Raw genomic sequence first — 26,012 nt, 5'->3', positions numbered from 1 at the left:
GATCCTATCACTCTATTTTGTGATAACAGTGGAGCTATTTTTCAAGCCAAAGAGCCTAAGTCTAGTAACAAATCTAGACACATTGAAAGGAAATACCATGTAATTAGAGATTATGTGGAAAGGAAGGAAATTGACATTTGTAAGGTTGAGACATATGATAATATTGTTGATCCTTTAACCAAGCCTTTATCAAAGGCTAAGCATGATGGTCATGACGTCGCTATGGGATTGAGACGAGTACCAGATTTTCTTTAGATTATGGATATGTAATAATTAGATAGTGTATCTTTTATTATATATATGATAATCACATTCATTGTTTTCGCATTCATTTCTTTTATGAATCTTTTATTTAGTGAGACTAAATTTTAATACCTTGTTTATCTGAATAAGTTGTGGAGACAATGTTGAACACTATTCAAGTGAATAAGATGAACATTGTATTTTGTCCCTAGTCACTTAATGAGGTGACGTCTCGGAGTGACTAGATTGTTAGTCGATTGATGGTTGTTCAACACCATAAGGTCATAGGTGATGACTGGTCGATTACATAGGCAGAGTGTGTGACACTTTGCCGGACAGTGACCATTTAGAGAGTCCCTAAGTTCTATTATAAACGCCTGGTCGTGGCGGGGATCTCTAAGATGTTCTAATGAGTCGATTCTTTTGACTGGAGACTATTATCTGAGCAGGTGTAGTTTCCGAGTGATTTTGGTTTTTGTCCTAGGTTGTGCCGTGAAAGGAGGCCAAAAGAGCATTTACTAGGTCATGGTGAGCTGTATTGTGCAATAGGATAAATAGGGCATACAGGAATTGTCTACCCACGTTGGGTAACTATATCTCAAGGCCACTCGAGGAGTTAATGACTACAAATGCATGGCCACGCTCGGAAGTAATCTGTGAGAGAGTTTTCCGGTCAGGTAGTCACACTCCCGATCGAGAAAACCACTCACGATGTGTTCATGTGCAAGTGCGACCTGAAAGACACCTTGCATTGAGTGGGAGATTAAAACGGACAAGAGAATTGGTAGCGCACACCTTGTGTCGGACAAGTGGAAGATTGTTGGAGTTAGTGTCCTCCACAATAGTGCGTTAACATAATAAATCTCATTAATGGAATATCATCAGATATTTATTTATTTCATCCTCGTCAGTTGATTAACGTAAATCGATAACGGTTGGCTGACTACAGTTTGACGTTATTGTCGTGAGACGGCGGTGATCAACTGACCCCTTTCGGTCACACCTAAAGGAACGAACCCCAATTGATAACTAATTAATTGTATGAGATACAATTTGTTTAGTCCCTTGATTTATAGACTAAGAGGTTAGTCGATTATTTTTAGAGAGATTTTGAGTTGCGAACTCGAGGAGCGGCAGTTATTATTTAATTATGCGATAATTGAATAATAAGTTTTGGGAGACGGGTTTTAGTTAATTAACTGTTAATTTACTAAAATTGTACTAATTGATTAATGTGATTAATATTAGTACGTAAATAATATGTGTAGTGGTACACGTATATTTACGGAGTGAATTGGACGAATTAATTATGGAAGTAGTTAAACATGATACGATGTTTAAAATAATAATTACACGGATTTGTGAGACAAATATAAGAACCAACATGGACCCGTAAATGGTCAAGTGGACCGTGTAAAATAAGTGTAGTGGATGATTACTCACATAATCATTTTACCTTATTTTGTATACTACCATAATTAATCTTATACAACATTTTGCATGTGATGTAAGATAAAAATATAAGACAAAATTGTCCACTACCACACTCCACCCACCCGCCACTTTCCCCCTATATCCTCCATCTATTGTTCACATTTTTACACTACCTTACTTCAACACTCTACATACTTGCATGTGAACATTATTTCTCCATCTCTCTATAATAATTATTCATCACTACTAAGTTGTTAGTATACACAAATAATATTACTAAGATTAGTTAGTATTATTATTAATTTTAATCAAGGGATTAATATTAACAAGTTCTAGTTCATACTTGTTATTAATTTTTGGGTTAGTTCTTGGGTGCAACAAGAAGGAGATCTTCTATTTTGAAGATTTGCAAGGAGGATCTTCCATTGGTATAAGCTCAAGAACAAGCTAGTTAGGTGAACTAGTTTGTGCCCTTTTTACCACAAATTCAATGTAAGGAAATTGTTCTTTCCTTTTATGCTTTCATATTAGCATGCATGTTACATAGATCACCTAAATGCTAATTTATGAGATAAATTAATTTTATTAGTGTGTGTTTTTTTCGTGCTTATTGTGCTCCCCAATAGACAACTAATTAATTGTATGAGATACAATTTATTTAGTCCCTTGATTTGTAGACTAAAAAGTTAGTCGATTATTTGTAAAGAGATTTCGAGTTGCGAACTCGAAGAGCGGCAGTTATTATTTAATTATACAATAATTGAATAATAAGTTTTGGGAGACGGGTTTTAGTTAATTAACTGTTAATTTACTAAAATTGTACTAATTGATTAATGTGATTAATATTACTACGTAAATAATATGTGTAGTGGTACACATATATTTACGGAGTGAATTGGACGAATTAATTATGGAAGTATTTAAACATGATACGATGTTTAAAATAATAATTACACGGATTTGTGAGACAAATATAAGAACCAACATGGACCCGTAAATGGTCAAGTGGACCGTGTAAAATAAGTGTAGTGGATGATTACTCACATAATCATTTTACCTTATTTTGTATACAACATAATTAATCTTATACAACATTTTGCATGTGATGTAAGATAAAAATATAAGACAAAATTGTCCACTACCACACTCCACCCACCCGCCACTTTCCCCCTATATCCTTTGACACGGCTATCGCAACCCTATCAAAGATAAAACCTAACGGTCTCAACTAAAATGTAGCAGAGGCAGTCGAGTATCGAATCCACAGCGAGGTAATGCAATTATAGCTGTCTAATTCTAATCCTATGGTAACAATTGGGGGGGTTGTTTGAATTTGGTTCTAAACTATGAAGGTTGAAAGGAAGAGAATTAAAGTAAAGAGCAGTAAAGGCAATAAAATGTGATTAAACTATCAAGAAGAGAGGGACATGTCGGGATTTCGGTTCACTACGGTAGTCCTGTGACTCAGCTGTAAATGATTCAGACGAACTAATGTGAGACGGATGTGGAAAGGTCCTTTCGGTCCACTATCTATCCTAAAGTACCAGTAACTTAACTTTCGTCCTCATTAGGGTAGTCTACTGTTTATAGCAGGCCTATTTACTCCAATCTTTCGATCCAGGATTAATTCTAGCCAGATTAAAGGGTGACATAGAAGCGTGCACTCAACTAGGTCGGATAAATACAGTTAAATTGCTATAGTGACAGGGTCTCATAATCAATTCGTCTAATTCACTCACTACATCGTCACATTTCTACCGCAGATTCCCTAATCCCAACATGAAGGGGGTTTAGCTACTCATATCGGTGATTAAACTAACAACAATTAATTTCCCAGCAGAAAACATTATAAATAAATAATAAATTGCAATAAGGAAAATTAGGGCAAAGGATAAACGCACGAAACAAGTAATAAAAGCAAGCAAATGATTAATTATTATTGAAGGGAGAGAAGGAATTACAATCCAAGCGAATCCGGCGTAGAGAACACAAAATCCGAGTAAAAGAAATCCCGAAATAAAGTAACAGTGAAGAGGAATAAAGCAGCGTTCTAAAGTTTACAGTAGAGTCTTTGATAATATGAAAGATGATCCTAATTAACCTAGTAAAGCGTGCTTAAATAGCAAACAAAATAAGTTTTAGCGAAATAAAACATCACGCGGGCTAATTAAAGCCCAAACCTATCAAAACCACTCGATCGAGTGGATTAAAACCACTCGATCGACCAACTCTTCAGCCAAAACAGCTCGATCGACCAAATAGTTACTCGATCGAGGACTTGGTCTTTGTGTAGCATAAGGTCGAGTACAAAACCACTCGATCGACCATCAGAGGGTGTGAAAACCACTCGATCGACTGGGAAACAGCTCGATCGAGTAAGTATATCTTCAATTCAGCTCAAGTCCGCGTCTAAGTGCCTCGTATTGCGTGCCACGACGCTTCCAAACATAGTATCTCACTCAGGAAAATCCCGTCTCCTCTAAATGCATGCGAAAAGGACGAAAAAGAGTACGATTCCACTACTTTCGCGTTCATTTCTACAAAGTGGACAAAACGAACCAAAGTAGCCAATTCGGGGCAAAATATCATAAAAACAATATGAAAATGCATAGAAATACGTGCTGAAATAGGCTAAAAAGACTATACATTAGGCACGTATCAAATCTGCCCAAACCGAACCTTTACTCGTCCTCGAGTAAATTCAAAACTATACACTAATGGAACGGAAATGATAACTCAGAGCTAGCTTAACTAGTCTACTTAAACCAATTTAATGCAACAAAAATTAACAGTTAAAGCTAAGCAGTCAATACGCAAACGAATTATAAGCTGTTCAGAAATAAAGCTGACCTATCGACCTTGCAAGACCAACAAAACTGGACTCTCTCGTGGTCACTCTTCTCTCATGAAGCAAAGGGTGAATGTTATATGTAAAAGAGAGAAGGAAAAACAGTCACTCACCTAACTGCGACCTACATAGCATGCATGCAACAAAAATGAAAGACAATTCAAGTACTAATGCACAAATTCCAACCAACAACGTCCGTCACAGCCGAGGGGTTGCAAATGATTTGGGAATAGTGAGGTTCAGGTGAGAAAAGGCAAAACATGTTATGGAAATGTGGAGGTAAAAGCGCCAAGCTAGTTCCTAACAGGACCATAATGAAACCATCCGAATCTCAACTGACTAAAAGACTAAGTACGGGTGCCCGTCATTCGGCACAAAACTCACTAGACTCAAAACACAATCTCCTCAAAAAAAAAATATGGGATAGAACGGAGGAGTCAGACGGTCACAAACTCCCTTTTAAACATCGTCTGAAATAACTAACTGAACCAAATCAACCTTTTCGATTGTACATCTTCGAACATCTTCTCAACTCAGACAAGAGGAGCACGTCTGTTTCCTCCATTTTCACATTCTCTTTTTTTTTTCTTTACTTACACGTTCCAGCCTTCTTTTCTTTTTCTTTCTTTTTTTCATTTTTTTTTCTTTCACGTTTTCTCTTCTTTTTTCCTTTTTCAATTCTTTTTTTTTTTTTACTTTTCCTCCTTCCTCTATTTACACCAACTCCATACAATGAGATATGAGCCAAACTGCAGACGGAAATTCATACCACAAAAGAACATACTAAACTAGCTTGACTAGGCAGGCTTAATTTGGAATGTAGCTAATGGGTCAAAAAGGCAAGTTTTGGCTAATGTGGAGCTAAATGGGTGAAAAATATAAGGAAAGGGAAATTTTCAAACACCTCCATGCATGTGACACCAACCACAAACCCGAATATGTGCATTTGACGAGAAATTGAATGTCATAAACGTGCAAAAAGATGAACATGCTATGCAAGGAGTACTACTCTCAATTCCTAATGAACTGGTCATGAATGTCACCAGTTATGGCTCTAAAAACTCAGAATTTTTAAGTAGTTTGCCAGTTTATAGGTCAAGTCTAAACATTCAGCTTATATTTGAAAAGAAATTCGTAGACTATGCGTATGACAAAGCTAATAACTATCAATAAAAGTGCAAGGCTCAAGCAAAAAGACAAGTTATAGAGCATTGTCATCATGGGAATCTACCGTTCCGACTCAACCTATATGTAGAAATAAACGTGAATATTTTTTGAAAATTTGAAATTTTCTAATTTTTTTTGATTTTTTTTATTTTTAAATGAAAATAAACAACAATGCAAGCTGAAAAGTAAACGTGAATGCAAAAACAAATGCAAATGCAGACTCAAAAGGATGCAATACCCTCCCCAAACCAAAACGGACAACGCCCTCGTTGTCCTCCAGCATACACCAACAGAAATATGGGGGAATGGGAATATACAACCTATAAGGGAAATAAAAACAATAAATAAAGGAGACAAAAAGAAAAGAGTAAGAGATACATACAAAAGACGAACTTTCCCAAACCAGTCAGAAAACTGGGGAAGTGAGTAGACCAGTAGCTACTCGTCGTCGTCGTCGTCGTCGTATCCATCTCCTTGGTACTCCGGGTCTCTCTCCTCCTCTCTCCTCCTCCGCTCCTCAGCGCGAGCTCTCTCCACCGCCACCTCTGGGTCCTCGCTCTCTTCCTCGTCAGAAACCGGGTACCCCTCGGTGGTCTTGGAAGAAGGAGGGGTGTGGCCAACCCTCTGGGATCGGTCTGTGTCTCCGCAAGTGGTACTCGTATAGAGGGTGTAAGGCAAGAGCCATATCCCTCTCCATACGAGCCTGACGCTCTGCAAGCTCAATCAACAGACCGTAAACTGCGCCCCCTTGGTCCTGGACCGCGGGTGCTACAAAGGGAGGAGGTGGTCTAAAAGTAGCCGGAAAGACCGGCTCAGTCTGTGTCTGGTTAGTGGGAGGTGGAGCAGGAGTAGGAGTGGTAGTAGTAGTGGGAGTAGGGGTTGGATCGGGAGTAGCCGTGGAAGGCTGGGTACTCCCTGAAGGTGTGGACCCCTCTCCAGTCTCATTTCGCCGCTTCTTGGCGGCGGGTGCAGCAGGAGGTGGACGAGACTGAAGTGGAAGGTGAAGTAAAGGCAAAGCAGGCAGACGGTGGCCCTTTACCACAGTAGGCAAGGGCTCGGAGACTGTCGCAGGGTAAGTCAACAGACAAGGAGCCGTCAATCTTCCAAGTCTGGTAGTCTGGGGTAAGCCAATGCCGAGCGAGCATGGCAGCCAGACTCAGTGACCTCTCTTCCTCGAGGTACTGCAAGTCACGTGGCCAGGTGGGGAAAAGTCGGTGGGCAAGGATGGTGGCTATGCCACCGCAGGCAATGGTTCCCGCCTCCTTCTTCCCCTGGTCGTGGAGGTACTGGGCGGTGAGGTAGGCAATGTTGAAGGTAAAAGGACCTTCACAGTCGACGTTAAGATAACCGCCCAGGATGGAGAGCTCGGTGTTGGTGGTGTTGTTCGGCTCCTTTCGGCCGAAAATCGAGCTCCCCATCAGTCTAAGAAAACAACGAACGGGGGGGTGGTGGACCTGGTGGAGCTTACGCTTCTGAAAACGGGTCTGGGCCAGGCACCGCCAAACCTAACGGTAAACCTTCCTCGAGTCTGACGTCACACCCGAGGAGGTAAGGTCAAGTAACCTACCAAACTCCGCTAGAGGCATCGGGAAGGTCCGGTTGAACAACCGGAAGGATACTGACAAACAGTCGGGGTCAGCAGCGTATGCCCCTGAGAAGAAGGTAAAAGAGCTGCGAAACTCGAGACTCAGCTCTAAGAAGGTGTGGCCTCTCATGGTAATGAGCCTATGCATCCCCGTGACCCGTAGTAAAGTACAGACTGACTCGTAAATACCGAGTCTCTCTAACTCCGATTTATCCAAAAATCGGGAAGGCACATATACACACTTGACCAAGTTAAAGAATTTCGTACGATGGACAGCGTTGACGAATAATACCTGTGGGTAGTCTGGGTGGGAGTCGAGGGAAGTGTCCCCTCGGACTGTAACTGTCTCAGAAGTAGGCGGAGCGGCAGCTGAAGTAGAAGCAGAGGCAGCAGCTATGGAAGTGCTAGGAGTGGAAGTAGAAGTGACTGGAGCTAGTGTAGCTCTGACCAGTCTACGACCCCGGCCTCCGTCTCTGGAACGCAAGGCAGCGGCCCGCTCTCGGACTGTGTAAGGAACCAAAGCAGCTCTGAAGGCAGCTGCAACTGCTGGTGAGTCCGCCACAGGTGTGGAAGTGGAGGCTGGTGTACACGTGGTGGCTGCTGTGGTCACAACTGAAGAGGGGCTAGCGGCGGTGCTAGTTTGTGGTGGTGACATTTGTAGTGGAAGTGGTAGCCTGAACTGGGCTTCCAGCTGAGCTAGCTGGAACAAAAACCGTCCCTGCAGCTGAAACAAGGAAAACTGGGGCTGCAGTGGTGACTAGGGCAGAGGTAGTGGCAACAGCAGGGGCCACTGACTCGATCAAGGACGGGCTGGTAGAAGTACTGGTAGAAGGTAAGGTACTCGACTCTATCCTGAAACATAGGGGAGGGGGTATGAGAGGAAAACAATGGTTAACAGAGGCGAAGACAACAGAAAAACAGCATGTGAAACCATAAACACTCCCCTATCAGTCGAAAATTTCGACCTACAGCATACAATTTCCAACAATTCCTAAGAAATTTCGAAATAGCAGTACGTGAATGGTGATAAAGTGACAATGTAATGACTGCTAATGGAGACTAAAAACAGTACGAAAAACTGCATATGGCAGCATGTAAGTCTCCTAGTAGTCGGAAATTTCGACTCACAGTACAAGAATCCCAAAAATTTACAGCATGTAAAGGTGATAGGGGACGGAAAAAGCAGTTAACAACAGCAGCAAGTAAGCAAGAACTGAGGTTAAACAAATCATGGCAGCATATAGACCGTCTGACAGTCGAAAAAATCGACTTAGAAGCCCTAATTGCGGAATTCTTGCGCAAATTTCGAATTAGACATGCAACAACAGCGAGGAATTGGGATATGATCATCAAGCAAGCTAATTAAGGGCATATAAACACAATTAAGTCGAAAAATTCTACTAAACATGGATTTTCGAAACCCTAATTCAATTTCACCTCATAAAATTCAAAATAATCTAAATTGAAATGCAAGAGGTTATGGAAATCACTTACTTGATGATGATGAACCTACAAATGCAAATAATCCTCAAATAAACAAGCAACAATGGCGGATTTCAATCGAAAAACCCGCAAACCCTAAATCCCTCTTTAAAATCGTGGAAACGAACACAAATAAGGGGAAAAACAAAGGGCTTTTGAAGATCAATTAGCAAGGAAGGGATTGTAGGTGGCGGATTTGGAGATTGGGCAAGATAAAATGGGGATTTGGGGTGAGTTTGGTCGCAAATTAGGGTGTTAGACAAAAAATGAAGGAACAAAATGAATTAGGAACAAAAATAAGAGTTTAAGGTGAAAACTCCTTGTACACTGCTCATTCCACTCGATCGAGTGGTTTTAAACCGCTCGATCGAGGGCTTTGGATGATACTGTTGCTCGATCGAGCAAAATTCACTCGATCGACTAGTTCCTCTTTTGGCTTTACTCGATCGACTGGAAAGAGCGCTCGTTCGACCAGATTTTTACTCGATCGAGTACAAAAAGTACTCGATCGAGGACTTTTCTTGCGTAAGCCTTTTAATTTCGTCTTTACTCCTTTGAAATGCGTGAAACTTCCCCAAACCTGCATAAAAACACATCCAAAAAAATTCCCAAAATACCAAAAACGCAAGCACAGTCTATAGTCTTATGTCTACGCTAAAAACTGTCTAAAACTAATTGTCCTAATTAAAACGCAATAAAACAAATTCAAAAGAAATTCAAAAATTATCTATTACAAAGTGTTACACGGGGCATTTCCCCGTTTAATTCCCATCAAATTTCAGTAGCCCCTTGGTGGGCTTCTCGATTGGAGGACTTCACCTCAAAGAACATTGATTGTCCTCTTCAACTTCCATGAGCATGAGTAATCACTTGAAACGGTAGGAGGGGAGTAGTTCACATCCACATAAGCGTGAACCTTCCTCGTCCTTGCTCCTTTATCACCGACTTTAGCGTCAAAGCATCTCCGTTTGATTGATAATGGCTGTACCATGTCCTTTGTGACTTCCCCTTTGCTTTCATCTATGCCTACAAGAAGGAAAATGACGAACTTTCCTCCTTTTTGCTCTCGATCCGAGGCGGAGGGTTAACAATAGCGGCGCAATTCTCCAAATTTTCATTTGGAGTGTCAATACTAGGATCAATAGAAGAGAGAGCATTGCAAGGCTGGGCTTGCATGGGAGCTCTCCGGAACTTAGACTGATGAAAAATCAGCTCCTCGTCTCCTACCTGAAAGGTCAAGGTCTTCCCCGCAACGTCTATCACTGCACGGGCAGTGGACAAAAATGGTCTCCCTAAAATAATACGGGTGTGTGCATCTTCGGGGATGTCCAAGACAACAAAATCAACGGGAATAAAGAACTTCCCGATCGAGCAGCACGTCTTCTACTACACCTAGTGGCCGTGATAAACTACGGTCGGCCATCTGAACAGTCATGTTGGTACAACTCAACTTTGTCAAACCAAATCTCTTGGCCAGAGATAAAGGTAAGACACTCACGCTAGCGCCTAAATCGCATAGCGCATTATCAATCAAATGCATACCGATATGACACGGAGTGGAAAAACTACCCGGGTCTGATTGCTTAGGGGGAACTTATTTTGAAATAGGGCTGACCCCACCTCAGTCAAAGCTACGGTCTCACTGTCATTAATAGTCCTCTTACGCGCTAAAATTTCTTTCATAAACTTTAAATAAGAGGATACCTTAGTCAGCAATTCAGTGAACGGCACGGTGACTTCCAAGCTCTTCAAAAGTTCGACAAATTTGCCGAATTGTTGATTAACTTTAGTATTTTGCAGCCGCCTCGGGAAGGGAACCGTAATAGGTATCTCGAGTCCCTTGTTTATCTCTTCCAAAGTGTCTTCCGGAGCAAGTTCTGTATCCTTTGGACGCTTCTTACCTCTCCAATGAGGTCTTTCCGGTGATATCTGACTTAAACGAGCACTAGCAGGCTCTCGAATAAGCTTCCCATCATCAATACTACTCGATCGACCAATTTGCTCACTCGATCGAGCAGTTTCTTCGTCAATGTCAGTCGATCGAGCAATATTTCCACTCGATCGACCAACTCCACTTTCTGCTTCACTCGATCGAGTAGATAAACTACTCGATCGACTAACCTGTTCTTCCTGTTCACTCGATCGAGTGGAAAAACCACTCGATCGAGGGCTTTCATCTTCAGTTCTACTCGATCGAACACCAGATTTCAGTCGATCGAGCAACTGCTTTGTCGTGAGCCCTTTTTTCTCGACAGTACACTGTTCACCATCAGTATTATCTTCCCTAGGGTCTGATTTTGACACTTCCGGTCCCTCATAAGAAAGACCGCTTTTCAATTCTATCAGATTTACCGTCTCATGTGGATTCTTCTCATTTTGAGTCGGTAAATGACCCTGCTTTCTCGAGGATTGATTTGCAGCATGTTGGGCAACTTGAGACTCAAGTGCCTTAAATGATGCGTCCTTCTGTTGATTTTGTTGATCATTCAACTGCAATTGCTTTGAAATAGACTGCAACATAGAATTTAGCTCACCCATTTCACTCACCCCACTAGAAGATGATGCACCTTGATTAGTAGGATTGAAAGAAGGAGGCTTCTGAAAGCCTTGTTGATTCTTGTGTGGAGGAATATACGGCTGCTGCTGGTGTGGAGGAGCGGTAGGATTGAGTACATTCTGACTGGTCCACCTCAAATTGGGGTGGACGTTCGGCTCGTAGTAACTGTTGTTCTACCTGTAGTGTTGGAAGGCAGCACATGACTCATAGGAATTGGGACAATGATCTGAGACATGTCCCTCTCCTCCACATCTTCTACAGACGAAAGGGCCGTCTGTCATAGCATTAACCTGGTACATCCCTCCCTTGGAAGCTCCTCCCAACTCATATTTGTCAAATCTCGCAGTAAGAGCTTCAAGTGCAGCGACAGAAGAAGATTTAGCAGCTCTTCTTTGATTACCTCTGGAGTTCCCATATTCAGCCTTATGGGTGGCCAAATCATCAATGATCTTCCACCCCTTGGTCTCTCCCATGTTCTCAGCAAATCGGCCATTGGCAGCAGCATCTAAAATGGCTCTCTGATCGTCGTACAACCCGTTATAGAACTGATTGCATAGACTCCACTTTTCGAACCCATGGTGCGGAATGGTTCGCACCAACTTCTTAAGGCGGACCCATGCCTCGTGAAAGTTCTCGTCAGGCCCTTGTTTAAAGCTCGTTATCTGAGCTCTAATGGCAATAGTCTTCGATGCAGAAAAGTACTTCTTATAAAATGCTAAAGCCAGTGAATTCCAGTCAGTTATACCGTGAGAAGCCCGGTCCAGATCCCTATACCACTCCCTTGCAGCATTGCGGAGTGAGAAGATAAACATGGTTTCTTTTATCTGATCCTGGGTCACGCCAGTAGGTGGAGGTATGGAGCAACAATAATCGATAAAAGTCTCCATGTGCTTAGCTGCATCTTCATTTGCAGCTCCCCCAAATTGGTTTTTCTCAACCAGATTAATATAAGCTGGCTTTGGCTCGAATTTTCTCGCCTCCCCTAGTAATTCAAACCCCTTATAGAGATTTGCAATTTGTCGGCTCGAGTGACTGGCAATGGTTGCTTCTTCGGCCATTTCTAGAAAGTCCGGAGAAGTGACGATTCGGTGATGAATTGGAAACTGGGGATGAAGGTGGATCTTCCTCAAACAAAGCGTTCTCGTAGTAACTAGACAGAGTACTCAGCTCTTCCTCTGTCCGCAATACCCTCTGTGATCGCCTCAACTCGCGCAAGGATTTCTCAAGTTCGGGATTATAAGGCAATAATTCACCACCCTGTGACCTGCGCATAAGAGGAAACTACAAACAGGATATAAGAATAGTCTAAGGAACGGGTGTTCCTTAAACTGAAAAAGGACTAAAAATAAAACAACTAAAAAATTGAATAATTGCCTCCCCGGCAACTGCGCCAAAATTTGACACGGCTATCGCAACCCTATCAAAGATAAAACCTAACGGTCTCAACTAAAATGTAGCAGAGGCAGTCGAGTATCGAATCCACAGGGAGATAATGCAATTATAGTTGTCTAATTCTAATCTTATGGTAACAATTGGGGGGGTTGTTTGAATTTGGTTCTAAACTATGAAGGTTGAAAGGAAGAGAATTAAAGTAAAGAGCAGTAAAGGCAATAAAATGTGATTAAACTATCAAGAAGAGAGGGACATGTCGGGATTTCGGTTCACTACGGTAGTCCTGTGACTCAGCTGTAAATGATTCAGACGAACTAATGTGAGACGGATGTGGAAAGGCCCTTTCGTTCCACTTTCTATCCTAAAGTACCACTAACTTAACTTTCGTCCTCATTAGGGTAGTCTACTGTTTATAGCAGGCCTATTTAGTCCAATCTTTCGATCCAGGATTAATTTTAGCCAGATTAAAGGGTGACATAGAAGCGTGCACTCAACTAGGTCGGATAAATACAGTTAAATTGCTATAGTGACAGGGTCTCATAATCAATTCGTCTAATTCACTCACTACATCGTCACATTTCTACCGCAGATTCCCTAATCCCAACATGAAGGGGGTTTAGCTACTCATATCGGTGATTAAACTAACAACAATTAATTTCCCAGCAGAAAACATTATAAATAAATAATAAATTGCAATAAGGAAAATTAGGGCAAAGGATAAACGCACGAAACAAGTAATAAAAGCAAGCAAATGATTAATTATTATTGAAGGGAGAGAAGGAATTATAATCCAAGCGAATCCGGCGTAGAGAACAGAAAATCCGAGTAAAAGCAATCCCGAAATAAAGTAACAGTGAAGAGGAATAAAGCAGCGTTCTAAAGTTTACAGTAGAGTCTTTGATAATATGAAAGATAATCCTAATTAACCTAGTAAAGCGTGCTTAAATAGCAAACAAAATAAGTTTTAGCGAAATAAAACATCACGCGGGCTAATTAAAGCCCAAACCTATCAAAACCACTCGATCGAGTGGATTAAAACCACTCGATCGACCAACTCTTCAGCCAAAACAGCTCGATCGACCAAATAGTTACTCGATCGAGGACTTGGTCTTTGTGCAGCATAAGGTCGAGTGAAAAACCACTCGATCGACCATCAGAGGGTGTGAAAACCACTCGATCGACTGGGAAACAGCTCGATCGAGTAAGTATATCTTCAATTCAGCTCAAGTCCGCGTCTAAGTGCCTCGTATTGCGTGCCACGACGCTTCCAAACATAGTATCTCACTCAGGAAAATCCCGTATCCTCTAAATGCATGCGAAAAGGACGAAAAAGGGTACGATTCCACTACTTTCGCGTTCATTTCTACAAAGTGGACAAAACGAACCAAAGTAGCCAATTCGGGGCAAAATATCATAAAAACAATATGAAAATGCATAGAAATACGTGCTAAAATAGGCTAAAAAGACTATACATTAGGCATGTATCATCCTCCATCTATTGTTCACATTTTTACACTACCTTACTTCAACACTCTACATACTTGCATGTGAACATTATTTCTCCATCTCTCTATAATAATAATTCATCACTACTAAGTTGTTAGTATACACAAATAATATTACTAAGATTAGTTAGTATTATTATTAATAATAATCAAGGGATCAAGATTAACAAATTCTAGTTCATACTTGTTATTAATTTTTGGGTTACTTCTTGGGTGCAACAAGAAGGAGATCTTCTATTTTGAAGATTTGCAAAGAGGATCTTCCATTGGTATAAGCTCAAGAACAAGCTAGTTAGGTGAACTAGTTTGTGCCCTTTTTAACACAAATTCAATGTAAGGAAATTGTTCTTTCCTTTTATGCTTTCATATTAGCATGCATGTTACATAGATCACCTAAATGCTAATTTATGAAAGCATAAAAGGAAAGAACAATTTCCTTACATTGAATTTGTGGTAAAAAGGGCACAAACTAGTTCACCTACCTAGCTTGTTCTTGAGCTTATACCAATGGAAGATCCTCCTTGCAAATCTTCAAAATAGAAGATCTCCTTCTTGTTGCACCCAAGAACTAACCCAAAAATAATAACAAGTATGAACTAGAACTTGTTAATATTTTACCCTTGATTATTATTAGTAGTATTATTAACTAGTCTTAGTAATATTATTTGTGTTCTTTCTAACAAGTTTAGTAGTAAGGATTATTATTTTAGAGAGATGAATAAAATGTTCACATGCATGTAGGTAGAGTAAAGAAGTGAGGTAGAGTGAAATGTGAACAATAGATGGAGTATATAGGGAAGGGAAATGGCGGGTGGAAGGTGGAGTGAGGGAGTGGAGAAAATTTGTCTTATGTTTTTATCTTACATCACATGCAAACTCTTACATAAGATAAATTATGGTAGTATACAATATAAGGTGAAATGATTATGTGAATAATCATCCACTACTCTTATTTTACACGGTCCACTTGACCATTTACGGGTCCATGTTGGTTCTTATATTTGTCGCACAAATCCGTGTAATTTATATTTTAAACATCGTATCATGTTTAAATACTTCCATAATTAATTCGTCCAATTCACTCCGTAAATATACGTGTACCACTACACATATTATTTACGTACTAATATTAATCACATTAATCAATTAGTACAATTTTAGTAAATTAACAGTTAATTAACTAAAACCCGTCTCCCAAAACTTATTATTCAATTATCGCATAATTAAATAATAACTGCCGCTCTTCGAGTTCGCAACTCGAAATCTCTCTAAAAATAATCGACTAACTTTTTAGTCTACAAATCAAGGGACTAAATAAATTGTATCTCATACAATTAATTAGTTGCCTATTGGGGAGCACAATAAACACGAAAAAAACACACACTAATAAAATTAATTTATCTCATAAATTAGCATTTAGGTGATCTATGTAACATGCATGCTAATATGAAAGCATAAAAGGAAAGAACAATTTCCTTACATTGAATTTGTGGTAAAACGGGCACAAACTACTTCACCTACCTAGCTTGTTCTTGAGCTTATACCAATGGAAGATCCTCCTTGCAAATCTTCAAAATAGAAGATCTCCTTCTTGTTGCACCCAAGAACTAACCCAAAAATAATAACAAGTATGAACTAGAACTTGTTAATATTTTACCCTTGATTATTATTAGTAGTATTATTAACTAGTCTTAGTAATATTATTTGTGTTCTTTCTAACAAGTTTAGTAGTAAGGATTATTATTTTAGAGAGATGAATAAAATGTTCACATGCATGTAGGTAGAGTAAAGAAGTGAGGTAGAGTGAAATGTGAACAATAGATGGAGTATATAGGGAAGGGAAATGGCGGGTGGAAGGTGGAGTGAGGGAGTGGAGAAAATTTGTCTTATGTTTTTATCTTACATCACATGCAAACTCTTACATAAGATAAATTATGGTAGTATACAATATAAGGTGAAATGATTATGTGAATAATCATCCACTACTCTTATTTTACACGGTCCACTTGACCATTTACGGGTCCATGTTGGTTCTTATATTTGTCGCACAAATCCGTGTAATTTATATTTTAAACATCGTATCATGTTTAAATACTTCCATAATTAATTCGTCAATTCACTCGTAAATATACGTGTACCACTACACATATTATTTACGTACTAATATTAATCACATTAATCAATTAGTACAATTTTAGTAAATTAACAGTTAATTAACTAAAACCCGTCTCCCAAAACTTATTATTCAATTATCGCATAATTAAATAATAACTGCCGCTCTTCGAGTTCGCAACTCGAAATCTCTCTAAAAATAATCGACTAACTTTTTAGTCTACAAATCAAGGGACTAAATAAATTGTATCTCATACAATTAATTAGTTGCCTATTGGGGAGCACAATAAACACGAAAAAAACACACACTAATAAAATTAATTTATCTCATAAATTAGCATTTAGGTGATCTATGTAACATGCATGCTAATATGAAAGCATAAAAGGAAAGAACAATTTCCTTACATTGAATTTGTGGTAAAACGGGCACAAACTAGTTCACCTACCTAGCTTGTTCTTGAGCTTATACCAATGGAAGATCCTCCTTGCAAATCTTCAAAATAGAAGATCTCCTTCTTGTTGCACCCAAGAACTAACCCAAAAATAATAACAAGTATGAACTAGAACTTGTTAATATTTTACCCTTGATTATTATTAGTAGTATTATTAACTAGTCTTAGTAATATTATTTGTGTTCTTTCTAACAAGTTTAGTAGTAAGGATTATTATTTTAGAGAGATGAATAAAATGTTCACATGCATGTAGGTAGAGTAAAGAAGTGAGGTAGAGTGAAATGTGAACAATAGATGGAGTATATAGGGAAGGGAAATGGCGGGTGGAAGGTGGAGTGAGGGAGTGGAGAAAATTTGTCTTATGTTTTTATCTTACATCACATGCAAACTCTTACATAAGATAAATTATGGTAGTATACAATATAAGGTGAAATGATTATGTGAATAATCATCCACTACTCTTATTTTACACGGTCCACTTGACCATTTACGGGTCCATGTTGGTTCTTATATTTGTCGCACAAATCCGTGTAATTTATATTTTAAACATCGTATCATGTTTAAATACTTCCATAATTAATTCGTCCAATTCACTCCGTAAATATACGTGTACCACTACACATATTATTTACGTACTAATATTAATCACATTAATCAATTAGTACAATTTTAGTAAATTAACAGTTAATTAACTAAAACCCGTCTCCCAAAACTTATTATTCAATTATCGCATAATTAAATAATAACTGCCGCTCTTCGAGTTCGCAACTCGAAATCTCTCTAAAAATAATCGACTAACTTTTTAGTCTACAAATCAAGGGACTAAATAAATTGTATCTCATACAATTAATTAGTTGCCTATTGGGGAGCACAATAAACACGAAAAAAACACACACTAATAAAATTAATTTATCTCATAAATTAGCATTTAGGTGATCTATGTAACATGCATGCTAATATGAAAGCATAAAAGGAAAGAACAATTTCCTTACATTGAATTTGTGGTAAAACGGGCACAAACTACTTCACCTACCTAGCTTGTTCTTGAGCTTATACCAATGGAAGATCCTCCTTGCAAATCTTCAAAATAGAAGATCTCCTTCTTGTTGCACCCAAGAACTAACCCAAAAATAATAACAAGTATGAACTAGAACTTGTTAATATTTTACCCTTGATTATTATTAGTAGTATTATTAACTAGTCTTAGTAATATTATTTGTGTTCTTTCTAACAAGTTTAGTAGTAAGGATTATTATTTTAGAGAGATGAATAAAATGTTCACATGCATGTAGGTAGAGTAAAGAAGTGAGGTAGAGTGAAATGTGAACAATAGATGGAGTATATAGGGAAGGGAAATGGCGGGTGGAAGGTGGAGTGAGGGAGTGGAGAAAATTTGTCTTATGTTTTTATCTTACATCACATGCAAACTCTTACATAAGATAAATTATGGTAGTATACAATATAAGGTGAAATGATTATGTGAATAATCATCCACTACTCTTATTTTACACGGTCCACTTGACCATTTACGGGTCCATGTTGGTTCTTATATTTGTCGCACAAATCCGTGTAATTTATATTTTAAACATCGTATCATGTTTAAATACTTCCATAATTAATTCGTCCAATTCACTCCGTAAATATACGTGTACCACTACACATATTATTTACGTACTAATATTAATCACATTAATCAATTAGTACAATTTTAGTAAATTAACAGTTAATTAACTAAAACCCGTCTCCCAAAACTTATTATTCAATTATCGCATAATTAAATAATAACTGCCGCTCTTCGAGTTCGCAACTCGAAATCTCTCTAAAAATAATCGACTAACTTTTTAGTCTACAAATCAAGGGACTAAATAAATTGTATCTCATACAATTAATTAGTTGCCTATTGGGGAGCACAATAAACACGAAAAAAACACACACTAATAAAATTAATTTATCTCATAAATTAGCATTTAGGTGATCTATGTAACATGCATGCTAATATGAAAGCATAAAAGGAAAGAACAATTTCCTTACATTGAATTTGTGGTAAAACGGGCACAAACTAGTTCACCTACCTAGCTTGTTCTTGAGCTTATACCAATGGAAGATCCTCCTTGCAAATCTTCAAAATAGAAGATCTCCTTCTTGTTGCACCCAAGAACTAACCCAAAAATAATAACAAGTATGAACTAGAACTTGTTAATATTTTACCCTTGATTATTATTAGTAGTATTATTAACTAGTCTTAGTAATATTATTTGTGTTCTTTCTAACAAGTTTAGTAGTAAGGATTATTATTTTAGAGAGATGAATAAAATGTTCACATGCATGTAGGTAGAGTAAAGAAGTGAGGTAGAGTGAAATGTGAACAATAGATGGAGTATATAGGGAAGGGAAATGGCGGGTGGAAGGTGGAGTGAGGGAGTGGAGAAAATTTGTCTTATGTTTTTATCTTACATCACATGCAAACTCTTACATAAGATAAATTATGGTAGTATACAATATAAGGTGAAATGATTATGTGAATAATCATCCACTACTCTTATTTTACACGGTCCACTTGACCATTTACGGGTCCATGTTGGTTCTTATATTTGTCGCACAAATCCGTGTAATTTATATTTTAAACATCGTATCATGTTTAAATACTTCCATAATTAATTCGTCCAATTCACTCCGTAAATATACGTGTACCACTACACATATTATTTACGTACTAATATTAATCACATTAATCAATTAGTACAATTTTAGTAAATTAACGATTAATTAACTAAAACCCGTCTCCCAAAACTTATTATTCAATTATCGCATAATTAAATAATAACTGCCGCTCTTCGAGTTCGCAACTCGAAATCTCTCTAAAAATAATCGACTAACTTTTTAGTCTACAAATCAAGGGACTAAATAAATTGTATCTCATACAATTAATTAGTTGCCTATTGGGGAGCACAATAAACACGAAAAAAACACACACTAATAAAATTAATTTATCTCATAAATTAGCATTTAGGTGATCTATGTAACATGCATGCTAATATGAAAGCATAAAAGGAAAGAACAATTTCCTTACATTGAATTTGTGGTAAAACGGGCACAAACTACTTCACCTACCTAGCTTGTTCTTGAGCTTATACCAATGGAAGATCCTCCTTGCAAATCTTCAAAATAGAAGATCTCCTTCTTGTTGCACCCAAGAACTAACCCAAAAATAATAACAAGTATGAACTAGAACTTGTTAATATTTTACCCTTGATTATTATTAGTAGTATTATTAACTAGTCTTAGTAATATTATTTGTGTTCTTTCTAACAAGTTTAGTAGTAAGGATTATTATTTTAGAGAGATGAATAAAATGTTCACATGCATGTAGGTAGAGTAAAGAAGTGAGGTAGAGTGAAATGTGAACAATAGATGGAGTATATAGGGAAGGGAAATGGCGGGTGGAAGGTGGAGTGAGGGAGTGGAGAAAATTTGTCTTATGTTTTTATCTTACATCACATGCAAACTCTTACATAAGATAAATTATGGTAGTATACAATATAAGGTGAAATGATTATGTGAATAATCATCCACTACTCTTATTTTACACGGTCCACTTGACCATTTACGGGTCCATGTTGGTTCTTATATTTGTCGCACAAATCCGTGTAATTTATATTTTAAACATCGTATCATGTTTAAATACTTCCATAATTAATTCGTCCAATTCACTCCGTAAATATACGTGTACCACTACACATATTATTTACGTACTAATATTAATCACATTAATCAATTAGTACAATTTTAGTAAATTAACAGTTAATTAACTAAAACCCGTCTCCCAAAACTTATTATTCAATTATCGCATAATTAAATAATAACTGCCGCTCTTCGAGTTCGCAACTCGAAATCTCTCTAAAAATAATCGACTAACTTTTTAGTCTACAAATCAAGGGACTAAATAAATTGTATCTCATACAATTAATTAGTTGCCTATTGGGGAGCACAATAAACACGAAAAAAACACACACTAATAAAATTAATTTATCTCATAAATTAGCATTTAGGTGATCTATGTAACATGCATGCTAATATGAAAGCATAAAAGGAAAGAACAATTTCCTTACATTGAATTTGTGGTAAAAAGGGCACAAACTAGTTCACCTACCTAGCTTGTTCTTGAGCTTATACCAATGGAAGATCCTCCTTGCAAATCTTCAAAATAGAAGATCTCCTTCTTGTTGCACCCAAGAACTAACCCAAAAATAATAACAAGTATGAACTAGAACTTGTTAATATTTTACCCTTGATTATTATTAGTAGTATTATTAACTAGTCTTAGTAATATTATTTGTGTTCTTTCTAACAAGTTTAGTAGTAAGGATTATTATTTTAGAGAGATGAATAAAATGTTCACATGCATGTAGGTAGAGTAAAGAAGTGAGGTAGAGTGAAATGTGAACAATAGATGGAGTATATAGGGAAGGGAAATGGCGGGTGGAAGGTGGAGTGAGGGAGTGGAGAAAATTTGTCTTATGTTTTTATCTTACATCACATGCAAACTCTTACATAAGATAAATTATGGTAGTATACAATATAAGGTGAAATGATTATGTGAATAATCATCCACTACTCTTATTTTACACGGTCCACTTGACCATTTACGGGTCCATGTTGGTTCTTATATTTGTCGCACAAATCCGTGTAATTTATATTTTAAACATCGTATCATGTTTAAATACTTCCATAATTAATTCGTCCAATTCACTCCGTAAATATACGTGTACCACTACACATATTATTTACGTACTAATATTAATCACATTAATCAATTAGTACAATTTTAGTAAATTAACAGTTAATTAACTAAAACCCGTCTCCCAAAACTTATTATTCAATTATCGCATAATTAAATAATAACTGCCGCTCTTCGAGTTCGCAACTCGAAATCTCTCTAAAAATAATCGACTAACTTTTTAGTCTACAAATCAAGGGACTAAATAAATTGTATCTCATACAATTAATTAGTTGTCTATTGGGGAGCACAATAATAACGAAAAAAACACACACTAATAAAATTAATTTATCTCATAAATTAGCATTTAGGTGATCTATGTAACATGCATGCTAATATGAAAGCATAAAAGGAAAGAACAATTTCCTTACATTGAATTTGTGGTAAAAAGGGCACAAACTAGTTCACCTACCTAGCTTGTTCTTGAGCTTATACCAATGGAAGATCCTCCTTGCAAATCTTCAAAATAGAAGATCTCCTTCTTGTTGCACCCAAGAACTAACCCAAAAATAATAACAAGTATGAACTAGAACTTGTTAATATTTTACCCTTGATTATTATTAGTAGTATTATTAACTAGTCTTAGTAATATTATTTGTGTTCTTTCTAACAAGTTTAGTAGTAAGGATTATTATTTTAGAGAGATGAATAAAATGTTCACATGCATGTAGGTAGAGTAAAGAAGTGAGGTAGAGTGAAATGTGAACAATAGATGGAGTATATAGGGAAGGGAAATGGCGGGTGGAAGGTGGAGTGAGGGAGTGGAGAAAATTTGTCTTATGTTTTTATCTTACATCACATGCAAACTCTTACATAAGATAAATTATGGTAGTATACAATATAAGGTGAAATGATTATGTGAATAATCATCCACTACTCTTATTTTACACGGTCCACTTGACCATTTACGGGTCCATGTTGGTTCTTATATTTGTCGCACAAATCCGTGTAATTTATATTTTAAACATCGTATCATGTTTAAATACTTCCATAATTAATTCGTCCAATTCACTCCGTAAATATACGTGTACCACTACACATATTATTTACGTACTAATATTAATCACATTAATCAATTAGTATAATTTTAGTAAATTAACAGTTAATTAACTAAAACCCGCCTCCCAAAACTTATTATTCAATTATCGCATAATTAAATAATAACTGCCGCTCTTCGAGTTCGCAACTCGAAATCTCTCTAAAAATAATCGACTAACTTTTTAGTCTACAAATCAAGGGACTAAATAAATTGTATCTCATACAATTAATTAGTTGTCTATTGGGGAGCACAATAAACACGAAAAAAATACACACTAATAAAATTAATTTATCTCATAAATTAGCATTTAGGTGATCTATGTAACATGCATGCTAATATGAAAGCATAAAAGGAAAGAACAATTTCCTTACATTGAATTTGTGGTAAAAAGGGCACAAACTAGTTCACCTACCTAGCTTGTTCTTGAGCTTATACCAATGGAAGATCCTCCTTGCAAATCTTCAAAATAGAAGATCTTCTTCTTGTTGCACCCAAGAACTAACCCAAAAATAATAACAAGTATGAACTAGAACTTGTTAATATTTTACCCTTGATTATTATTAGTAGTATTATTAACTAGTCTTAGTAATATTATTTGTGTTCTTTCTAACAAGTTTAGTAGTAAGGATTATTATTTTAGAGAGATGAATAAAATGTTCACATGCATGTAGGTAGAGTAAAGAAGTGAGGTAGAGTGAAATGTGAACAATAGATGGAGTATATAGGGAAGGGAAATGGCGGGTGGAAGGTGGAGTGAGGGAGTGGAGAAAATTTGTCTTATGTTTTTATCTTACATCACATGCAAACTCTTACATAAGATAAATTATGGTAGTATACAATATAAGGTGAAATGATTATGTGAATAATCATCCACTACTCTTATTTTACACGGTCCACTTGACCATTTACGGGTCCATGTTGGTTCTTATATTTGTCGCACAAATCCGTGTAATTTATATTTTAAACATCGTATCATGTTTAAATACTTCCATAATTAATTCGTCCAATTCACTCCGTAAATATACGTGTACCACTACACATATTATTTACGTAATAATATTAATCACATTAATCAATTAGTATAATTTTAGTAAATTAACAGTTAATTAACTAAAACCCGCCTCCCAAAACTTATTATTCAATTATCGCATAATTAAATAATAATTGCCGCTCTTCGAGTTCGCAACTCGAAATCTCTCTAAAAATAATCGACTAACTTTTTAGTCTACAAATCAAGGGACTAAATAAATTGTATCTCATACAATTAATTAGTTGTCTATTGGGGAGCACAATAAACACGAAAAAAATACACACTAATAAAATTAATTTATCTCATAAATTAGCATTTAGGTGATCTATGTAACATGCATGCTAATATGAAAGCATAAAAGGAAAGAACAATTTCCTTACATTGAATTTGTGGTAAAAAGGGCACAAACTAGTTCACCTACCTAGCTTGTTCTTGAGCTTATACCAATGGAAGATCCTCCTTGCAAATCTTCAAAATAGAAGATCTCCTTCTTGTTGCACCCAAGAACTAACCCAAAAATAATAACAAGTATGAACTAGAACTTGTTAATATTTTACCCTTGATTATTATTAGTAGTATTATTAACTAGTCTTAGTAATATTAATTGTGTTCTTTCTAACAAGTTTAGTAGTAAGGATTATTATTTTAGAGAGATGAATAAAATGTTCACATGCATGTAGGTAGAGTAAAGAAGTGAGGTAGAGTGAAATGTGAACAATAGATGGAGTATATAGGGAAGGGAAATGGCGGGTGGAAGGTGGAGTGAGGGAGTGGAGAAAATTTGTCTTATGTTTTTATCTTACATCACATGCAAACTTTTACATAAGATAAATTATGGTAGTATACAATATAAGGTGAAATGATTATGTGAATAATCATCCACTACTCTTATTTTACACGGTCCACTTGACCATTTACGGGTCCATGTTGGTTCTTATATTTGTCGCACAAATCCGTGTAATTTATATTTTAAACATCGTATCATGTTTAAATACTTCCATAATTAATTCGTCCAATTCACTCCGTAAATATACGTGTACCACTACACATATTATTTACGTACTAATATTAATCACATTAATCAATTAGTACAATTTTAGTAAATTAACAGTTAATTAACTAAAACCCGTCTCCCAAAACTTATTATTCAATTATCGCATAATTAAATAATAACTGCCGCTCTTCGAGTTCGCAACTCGAAATCTCTCTAAAAATAATCGACTAACTTTTTAGTCTACAAATTAAGGGACTAAATAAATTGTATCTCATACAATTAATTAGTTGTCTATTGGGGAGCACAATAAACACGAAAAAAACACACACTAATAAAATTAATTTATCTCATAAATTACCATTTAGGTGATCTATGTAACATGCATGCTAATATGAAAGCATAAAAGGAAAGAACAATTTCCTTACATTGAATTTGTGGTAAAAAGGGCACAAACTAGTTCACCTACCTAGCTTGTTCTTGAGCTTATACCAATGGAAGATCCTCCTTGCAAATCTTCAAAATAGAAGATCTCCTTCTTGTTGCACCCAAGAACTAACCCAAAAATAATAACAAGTATGAACTAGAACTTGTTAATATTTTACCCTTGATTATTATTAGTAGTATTATTAACTAGTCTTAGTAATATTATTTGTGTTCTTTCTAACAAGTTTAGTAGTAAGGATTATTATTTTAGAGAGATGAATAAAATGTTCACATGCATGTAGGTAGAGTAAAGAAGTGAGGTAGAGTGAAATGTGAACAATAGATGGAGTATATAGGGAAGGGAAATGGCGGGTGGAAGGTGGAGTGAGGGAGTGGAGAAATTTTGTCTTATGTTTTTATCTTACATCACATGCAAACTCTTACATAAGATAAATTATGGTAGTATACAATATAAGGTGAAATGATTATGTGAATAATCATCCACTACTCTTATTTTACACGGTCCACTTGACCATTTACGGGTCCATGTTGGTTCTTATATTTGTCGCACAAATCCGTGTAATTTATATTTTAAACATCGTATCATGTTTAAATACTTCCATAATTAATTCGTCCAATTCACTCCGTAAATATACGTGTACCACTACACATATTATTTACGTACTAATATTAATCACATTAATCAATTAGTACAATTTTAGTAAATTAACAGTTAATTAACTAAAACCCGTGTCCCAAAACTTATTATTTAATTATCGCATAATTAAATAATAATTGCCGCTCCTCGAGTTCGCAACTCGAAATCTCTCTAAAAATAATCGACTAACCTCTTAGTCTATAAATCAAGGGACTAAAAAAATTGTATCTCATACAATTAATTAGTTATCAATTGTGGTTCGTACCTTTAGGTGTGACCGAAAGGGGTCAGTTGATCACCGCCGTCTCACGACA

The sequence above is a fragment of the Silene latifolia genome, chromosome 1 (assembly GCF_048544455.1).
Source record: "Silene latifolia isolate original U9 population chromosome 1, ASM4854445v1, whole genome shotgun sequence".
NCBI classification, from domain to species: domain Eukaryota; kingdom Viridiplantae; phylum Streptophyta; class Magnoliopsida; order Caryophyllales; family Caryophyllaceae; genus Silene; species Silene latifolia.
This window is presented reverse-complemented; position numbering follows the sequence as displayed.